The following is a 10,484-nucleotide window of genomic DNA, read 5'->3' as shown; positions in this document are numbered from 1 at the left end:
ATTTAAAATCAGTTCAAATTTGATGTTATATGAAGAGAAAATTATTGATGTTGATATGTTAGAGAAGACATTTTCACATTTCATGTCTCGAATATGCTCTTGCATTAGCAATATCGAGAGAAAAGTTTTAAACAATATTCTGAACTAATTTCATGTCTTTTCGTGACTGAATAAAATACTAAGTTATTGATGAAGAACCATGAATCTCGGCCAATTAGAACAACACCGTTTCCTGAAGTACTATGAATGTTAATAATCATGGTCGAGGTCATGATCGTGGCAGAAGAAGAAATAATTATTATTTTCGTGGTGGTCGTTCTAATCATTCAAATTTCAAAAGAACCACACAAATGATGCTCACAAAGAAAAAGCTTCACAAGATAATAGTTCAAAAAGTGTTGAAAATAAATGCTTCCGATATGGAATGACTGGGCATTAGTCACATACCTGTCATACGTCAAAACACTTAGTTGACCTCTATGAAACCCCTCTGAAGAAAAAAGAAAAAAAAATGTGGAAGCAAATTTTGCATACCAGGATCATGACATATTTGACCCATCTCATGTGACAAATTTGGATGTGGCGAACTTTTTTAAATCTTCCGAAGAGAAGATTGACACAATTGATGGAACATCAAGTGTTTCTTTTGACTTTGAGAATATCTAGACTTAATGTTGTTGTTTTCTTTTATCTATCTTCATAGCTTTTTAGTAACTTTTGTATATTTTAAGTATTGTTTTTCTTATTGTAATTATTTTCTTTTAATGAAGAAAGATAGATCATTTTTATATGTTAGGTACTTTAAAAATGAGCAAAAAAGATCTATGTCTAGAAAACAGTGCAACTACACACAATACTTACAAATAAAAAAAAAACTTTTCTAAATTGACAATGCTGAAAGCAAATACAATATCTGGTTCTGCAAACTTGATCGAAAGTTTTGGAAAAGCAAATATTATTTTGTCTAGAGAAACAAACTTTACAATTGATAATGCATTATTCTCTAGTCAATCAAAGAGAAAACTTCTAAGTTTTAAAGATATATGTTGCAATGGTTATCATATTGAGACTTATAGTAAGAATAATGTGGAATATTTATATATTATCTCTATTGTCTCAAATGAAAAACGTATAGTGGAAAAGTTGTCTGCTTTATCTTCTGGATTGTATTATACTCATATACGAGTAATTAAAACATATGTAACAATGAACCTGAAGTTCATGAATTCAGATATATTTGCTATTTGGCATGATAGCTTAGGTCGTCCAGGGTTTATAATGATGAGAAGAATTATTGAGAATTTAAATGGACACTCATTGAAGAGTCAGCAGATTCTTCAATCTAATGAATTATCATGTGGTGCTTTCTCTCAAGGCAAATCAATAATTAGACCATCACCAGCTAGGGAACTGAATCACTTGCATTTTTAGAACGAATTCATGGTGATATATGTGGACCTATTAACCCACCAAATGGACTATTTAGATATTTTATGGTATTAATAGATGCATCCAATAGATGATCACAAGTGTGCTTATTATCAAGTCGAAATCTTGCATTTGCAAGATTACTTGCTCAAGTAATTAAGTTAAGAGCATAATTTTCTGATTATACAATTAAGACTATTTGTCTTAATAATGTTAGTGAATTTACATCCCAAGTTTTTGATAATTATTGTATGTCAATTGGGATAAGTGTTGAACATCCTGTAGCTCATGTTCATACAAAAAATAGTTTAGCATAATCATTCATAAAACGTTTGCAATTAATTGCAAGACCATTACTTATGAGAGCTAAGCTTCCTTCATCTATAGAGGGACATGCTATTTTGCATGGAGTGTCACTTGTATGCATTAGGCCAGTAGCTTACCATAAGTACTCGCCATTACAATTAGCGTTTGGTCATTAGCCAAATATTTCTTATATGAGAATTTTTGGATGTGCATTATATGTTCCAATTGCTCCACCACAATGCATTAAGATGGGTGCTTAAATGAGGTCAGGAATATATGTTGGATATGATTCTCCATCAATTATTAAATATCTTGACCCATGACGGATGATGTATTTACTGCACGATTTGCTGATTATCATTTTAATGAGACAAATTTCCAACATTAGGGGGAGGAATCAAGAAATTGGAAAAATAAATTACATGGAATGTATTGTTATTGTCTCATTTTCATCACCGTACAGATCAATGTAAACTTGAAGTTCAAAAGATAATTCATTTGCAAAATATAATAAATCAATTACCAGATACATTTATAGATGCAAAGAAAGTAACTAAATTACATATATCAACTGCAAATGTTCCATAAAAATTAATATCCCAACACAACATGTTGTCAATAATGAGTCTGGAACACGCCAGAAGCATGGTAGACCAATGGGTTCTAAAAATAAAAATCCTCGAAAATGAAAAATAATTAATAGTAAAAAAGACTTGGTTGAGGATGTAAATACCCATAAAGAAATCCTCGACATGACTAGTGAGGAAGGTGAAATACCTAAAGATAATAATAAGATTTCAATAAACTATATCATGATAGGAAAAAGATGGAACCAAACTAATGTAGTTATTGATAACATTTTTGTGTATAATGTTACTCTTGATATTATATTTAAAAATAAGTATCCTGAACCAAAATATGTTGAAGAATGTCGACATAGAAAAGATTGGCTTCAGTGGTGAGAAGTAATCAAGGTAGAATTAAACTCACTTTCAAAAAGTCAGGTTTTTAGACCAATAGTCCGAACACCAAAATGTGTCAAACCTATGGGATACAAAGGGGTATTTAGGAGAAAAATAAATGAAAATAATGAGGTCATAAGATATAAAGCAAGACTAGTTGCACAAGGTTTTTCACAAGGACCTAGTATTGATTATGAGGAGACATATACTCCCATGCAATTACACTAAGATATTTAATTGACCTGACTGTGTATAGAAGTCTGGATATGCATCTTATGGATGTAGTCACAACATATTTTATATCGATATCTTGATAATGATATTTATATGAGAATCTCAGAAGAATTTAAGGTACTTGAAATATATAAATCAAATTCCCGGGAATTGTTTTCAATAAATTTACAGAGATCACTATATGGATTGAAACAATCAGGACAGATGTGGTATAATCGCCTAAGTGGATATTTGTTGAAAGAAGGATAGCAAAATAATCCAATATGTTATTTCTTTTTATAAAGAAATCACAATCAGGATTTTCTATTATAACTGTATATGTTGATGACTTATGTATAATTGGAACTCCTGAATAGCTTTCAAAGGCTTAAGAAAGAATTTGAGATGAAAGATTTTGGAAAAACAAAATTTTGCCATGGTTTACAAATTGAGCATTTAGCAAATGAGATATTTATTCATTAGTCAACTTATACAAGAAAAAATTTGAAAAGATTTTATACGGACAAAGTGAAGGAACCGTGAAGTCCACTGTGGAAGCGCATATCGTTTCCAATTCTCAATTTTTCACAGAATTAAAAAAATAGAGGAAAAAAATGCAATTCATAAATTAATTTACAAAATGCAAATTGCAAAGAATTAGAGTTAGAAATTACATACTCTTGAAGAACCGATTCTTCACGAAATTCCTCTCCAAAAAGTCACGAACCTCCAATGAATTTCGATATCCAAGAGGTTGAGAAGTTTTTAAAGGGATATTTTTCTTCTTTGTGAGTGTGTACTTTGGAGAAAATCTCATAGAGCAAACTTCTTCTGTGAAGAAGAAGAAGACCACCAGAAAACAAAACCATCCATTCACCACGTTAATATGAAAGAGAATTAAGGGTTCCCTCCCTTTAATTTCAAAACTAAATTATTATATGTATATATATAACTATATGTCATATAAAAAATAACACATAACATATAGTTTTTATATTGTATCAATACAATATAACCTATAATCTTAATTTCTCTCAATGATACATGGTATTTGATATAAATCCAATTCATATCGAATTTAATTATACGAATCTCATCCATATAATTAGTGTCTGAATCATATTCAAATATTTAATTCCTCTCAAAATAAACTTTATATCATAATGTATCAAATACATTATATTCATTATATCACATATAATTTAATTTTAAGTTAATTATATCACATATAATTAATGCCCTCAATTAATTTGAACAATTCAAATTAGTCCAAAATTAATTCTCAATAATCTCTATTGAGCTATGAGGGAACCTTATGGACCTATAGATTGAAGCTCCAATGGTACTTGAATAATTGATTAAACTTCTTTAATTAAATTATTCAATATCCATTAACTGTAAGTCATTCCAATAAAGACCGACAATTGCACTCTTGTCACACAAATATATTTATGTGTCCATTAGATATAACCAGTCAACAATGCGATGACTCTTCACAAATTACTCGTAAGTATAACTAGGCCAAAATTACTGTTTTGCTCCTATAGTTACATTTAACTCCTTAAGTACTACTGATCCCTCTAATGAACAATAAGTCATAGTCCAACTATGACCAAACCTCTCTTGAGCCAAGAGAGGTGTGGTGTCACGTTGTTTAAGTACCAAAATCAACCATTAAAGAAGCAATTTATTTACTTACCCCAACATTAGGAAATGAGTGAATTCCGTCTTGTGTAGCTGTGTAGTTGTGTTCCCAGCTCCCCAATCAAATGAATCCCCAAAATGGTAGGTTTATTGAGTCGGCGATCTGGCCACTCTCACCCATATAAATCAAAGGACTGTCCTCATAGGCAGGAGTTCACAACTCACTCAGGATTAAGGTTATGTTACCTATAGTCATCCTAGTGAAATGAAAGTCTCAATTATGAACGACGTTATATAACGAGATGAAACATTTCATTGTCCAGTCTTATACAAATCCTTTTATATAGAACATCACTGCTCACATGTCTCTACATGAATGATTAATATCAGATCATTTGTAACACTTTACAACAATTTTAGCATCTACAAAGTGAGTCGTATTTATAGTGTCACCAGGATAAGGTATCCAACCTTATTCATCCACTACAGACCATATAGGTTATCACTTAAACATGATCTACCTGTATGTCTCTACATACATGTTTAGGCTGAAGGAACTCTAAATATAGAGGACCTATGAACGAAAGTGGATCGTCCAAACTTCATTATGAAAAAACTCAAAACATTCATAGTCATACTAAACAGATTATGCATTAAACCATAAATTACAGCATGCTTTGAATTAAATACAAAGGATGAGAAACAATACCTTTAAAGAACACTTTTTCGAGTATATCCCTCGATCAGTCACGAACGCAACGAGCAAGAACTCGAACTCCCTCAAACACCAGAAACGAGTATCAACTCGATCCTCGAATAGATTCGGACATAACCATTAGATTACTTTGGTATTTTCGGTGTGAGAATCTAGGAATGATGGACTCTGGCTTATTTTGGATTGAGGGAAGAGTTAAAGAATAGGAGGAGACGATCGAGTAAGCGATAACACTGTCATGTAGAAGATGAGGTCTATCACATAGACTCGATGCTCAGTCGTTTAGGCTCTCTAAAGCTGTTGTGTAGTAAAACTCTTTTTACTCAATTGCTAATTGTGTCTCGTAGAAAAAAATGTGATTAGAAAACTACTTTTCCATCTTTATTCCACTTTTCTATAAAACCGTATAACCACCCACTAAGGTCAGTTATTAAGAAAAAGAAATTTTACTTATCATATAATTAATAAATACAATAACTAACTTATCATATTATATTTATAACCTATAGTTTTAATATTGCATCATATGCAACATATAAACCATAGTTCTTTTTTATATTTTATGGTATTTACTATAAATCATATTTATATTAAATTTAATAACTATGGATCTAATTCATAGAAATTGTATTTGAATCATACTCAAATATTAGTTCCTCCAATCAAACAATAATGTATCAAATACATTATATCAATTATATCATATATAATTGAATTAATTTAATTATATCATATATAATCAAATTCCCTCTTGTTAATTTGAACATTTCAAATTAACCCAAAAACTGATTCTCAACTTGAATCCATTGAGCTACCAAGGGGACCTTATGGACCTGTAGCTTGAAGCTCCAACGGTATGTGAATAACTGATTAAACTCTTTAATCACATTATCCACCATCCGTTAACTGTCGGACACTCCACTAAAGACCGACAGTTGCACTCTTCGCACTACAGATATAGTTATATATCTATTGGATATAACTAATCAACCGTACGATGACCCTTCACAAATCGCTCGTAAGTACAGTTGGGCAAAATTACCGTTTTCCCCCTATAGTTAAATCTAACTTTTTAAGTACCACTGATTCCTCTAAAGAATAATATATCATCGTCCCACTATGACTAAACCCCTCTCAGACCAAGAGAGGGTGTGGCATCACATTGTTCAAGCCCCGGAATCAACCCTTAAGGGAGCAACTTATCTATTTACTCCTGCTTCAGGGAATGAGTGAATTCCATCTTGTGTAGCTAAGTTCCCAGCTCCCCAATCAAACGAATCCCCAAAATGGTAGACTTGTTGAGTCGGCGATCTGGCCAATCTCTCCCATGAAAATCAAAGGATGGCTCTCATAGGCATGAGTTTACAACTCACTCAGGATTAAAGTCATATTACCTATGGTCATCCTAGTGAAATGAAAGTCTCAATTATGAACGACGTTATATAATGAGATGAAAAATTTCGTGGTCCGGTCTTATACAAACTCCTTTATATAGAATATCCCCACTCACATGTCTAATACATAAACGATCAAGATCAGATCATTTGTAGCACTTTACAACATTTGTAACACTTACAAAGCGGGTCATATTCGTAGTGTCACCAGGATAAGGTATCCCTTCTTATCCATATACTACAGACCATTTAGTTTATCACTTAAAACACGATCCACTTGTATGTCTCCACATACATGTTTAAGTTACAACAATAACCATGGATCTTAGTTTATTAGTTTGTGGTTAATGCAACTAAAATATCAAATATTCAATAGACTGAAGTGAATAAAATATCATATATTATAAATCACCAAATGTTTGTTCATACAAGTGTTTACAAACTACAGGACTCTATGAGATTTAGGGCATCAACCCCAACATAAGCTACAAAAGATAATCTTGGATGTTAATTTATTGGTTTTGTGGGTTAAAGCTACTAAATTTCGAATAAAATATCTCATATTTTATTAAATAAATAAAATTATTTGTATATTACAATTACAAACTACAGGAACCACGAAATTTAGGACATCAATCTCAACACAAAGCACATTCGTTAAATATTCCAATGGACGGGAAAGATATATTTCGACCTCGAGATGGTAATGAAGAACTCCTTGGTCTTGAAGTAATATATCTTAGTGCAATTTGTGCAGTTATATATCTTGCTAATAATACAATACTAGATATTGCATTTTCAGTAAATTTATTAGCTAGATATAATTCTTCTCCTACAAAAAGACATTGGAACGGAATTAGATCTCCGAGGAACAATCGATATGGGTTTGCTTTATTCAAATAAATCAAATTATGATCTAGTTGATTATACAGATTTTGGATATTTATCTGATCCACACAAAACTAGATCTCAAACAGGTTATCTGTTCACATGTGGAGGAACTACTATATTATGGTGATCGGTTAAACAGACCATAATGACCACTTCCTCAAATCATGCTGAAATTCTTGCAATTCATGAGGCTAGTCGAGAATTTGTATGGATGACTCAACACATTCATGAAAGTTGTGGCTTGTCTTATAATAAAAATCTTCCAACAATATTATACGAAGACAACATAGCTTGCATACCCGAAATCGAATGAGAATATATTAAAGGAGATAGAACAAAACATATTTCACCAAAACTTTTCTACACTCATGATCTTGAAGAAAAGCAACATCATTGTACAAAAAATTTGTTCGAAGGATAACCTAACAGATTTATTTATAAGGGCATTACCAATCATAACTTTTGAAAAATTAGTGAACAACATTGGAATGTGGCGACTCATAGAATTTAAGTGATGTTTTCGTGAGGGGGAATAAATATATTGTATTCTTTTAGGAGTATATATTATATGAAATATGTACTATTTTTCTTTCACTAGAGTTTTTTCCCATTGGATTTTTCCTAGTAAAGTCTTAACGAGACATATTTCATACATATTTGAGCATTTAAGGGGAAATATTATTCAATGCTTAGTGTCTTAAAATTCATGTGTCAATCTTCATGTTGTCCATGTGTCTTGTAGTTATTCATGCTTAGTATCCATGTAAGACCACATCCTCCATGCCACATTGCTTATAAGACCACATCCTCCATGTCATATTGCTTATAAATAGTGACATTTGGTAGATCTTAAAATATACACATCGGTGAGAAATCCACTTCAAAATTTCACGAAATTTTCATATTATCCAATTTTATAATTTTAATTATTTTATGGTTTTAGTTATATTATATTATATTTATCATTATTATATAAATATATAAATATATTATATTTTCTCCATATTCATGTTCTCATTATGCTCCTCAGTTTTACAACATAATACATATCATATATTCTTTAAAAAATGAATTGAGTTTATATATTGTATTTATAAATATTCCAACCTTCATTTATTATATTTCTATATTTTAAAATTTAACATAAAACTCGTAAAATATTAAATCAGATGAATTTTATTTGACTAACATTTTCTTCGTTGGAATTTCTTTTTCCTAACATATGATTTCCAAAACTAACTACACATTTCTTTCTTGATTAGCATACAAGTTTAGTTTTGTGTCTTAAAAATTATAAACAAACATTTACACCAAACTGTTAATATAGTAACTTTGAAAACCCATAAATCAATATAATGATGAACTTTTTTTTTTTTTTAGACTTTTTAGTCTTAAAGATGAGAACATTCCAATCATAACCAATATAAGCAACATCCCTATATGTAACTATGTCTTAATTGAAAGTTAATTTGGTCCTTAACTTTACATCTCACCTGCTTTAACTCCTTCCTCACTATTGAGGATGTCGATCGAACACTAAAAATTTGGATCAAATTTGTCTTTGATCATAGCATTATTTGGTTCCAACTTTCAATGAATCTACAAGATCATAAATAAATAATAATAATAATACTAAAAAAGATAAAAACTTGTGTTAAAATAACAAATGGTCAGATATCATTAGCGATAATGCTCTAGAAAAGACATATTTATCAACCGAGTATAGCTCAATTGACATACAAATGTGTTAATAATCATGAAGTTTGTGGTTTGAAGCCTCATACCCTCAATTGTACTCAAAAAGAGAGGAAAATGACTACTTACAATTTAATTGTCATTTATTATTCTTACATGGGAGATCACCTAGACATAGAAATTAATAGTTCTAACTTACAAATTAAAAACATCCTTAAAAACATAAACTTAAATAATTTAAATAAAACTTTAAAAAACTGAAAATTTTGAATCTAACAATAAAATAAAGATTTTCGCAACAATCTCCTTGAGATTTTCCTTTGTTAGAGACCTAGCTTCTAGCATAGAAAATACAAATACAAGTTGTCTATGTAGTATAGCTTTTGTTAGAATGTCGGCAAGTTGTTTAAAACTACAAAAAAATAAGCTTGATTTCGCCTTCAATAATCTCTTTTTTTCTCTACTTCTTTCAATAATCTTGATTATGATGTGTCTCGTTCTACCACGTTGTACCAGACTGAAGGCACAAACATTCTTGTCACAAAAACCTATGTATAAGTTTTTTGAGTTCAAAACCTAAACAACTTAGCAATTTGTGGAACCATATTGCTTGATTTGCAACGGATATGACATAAATATATTCAACTTCAGAGATAGTTTTAACCACAACTTCATGTTCTCTTGAAGTTCCACAAGAAAAAGCATAAGTAAAAATATTTTTAAAATTATCAACACAACCAGTCCAACGTATCAATTAAGTTTTTTTTTTTTTTTTGAAAGGTAGATTGTGCATCTTCCCTCCTTGAAAACTGTCGTAGATCTTATATAGAGAAATTGAAATATTATCAATCATGTTTTGCATTTTTCAAAGTTGTCATCATGTCTAAAACATTAATATTATCTTTTGTTTTCCTCTACTTTGGTATTAAAAGCATGCTGACATAGTGAGGCGTCACTTAAAATCACATAAAGTAATTATGCAATGATTTAGTGATCCTAAATAAGTTTTGAGATAATCTTAGAACATATAAAATACTGTAATTGCAAACAAATTGTCTTGCCGGATGAAAGAATTTGTAAGCTAATATTGTGTGATTTGTTGCTAGAATTTTAACCTTTCTCTACATTTTCTTCACATTTCTTCTCTATATATTGATATTTATGTTTGAATAAAATGTGGTATTGTATATATTTGATATGAATACTATACCACATTTGATTCATATCCCTATTCAA

This window comes from Benincasa hispida, chromosome 5 (assembly GCF_027475165.1).
Source record: "Benincasa hispida cultivar pf3 chromosome 5, pf3_genome.v1.1, whole genome shotgun sequence".
NCBI lineage: Eukaryota > Viridiplantae > Streptophyta > Magnoliopsida > Cucurbitales > Cucurbitaceae > Benincasa > Benincasa hispida.
This window is presented reverse-complemented; position numbering follows the sequence as displayed.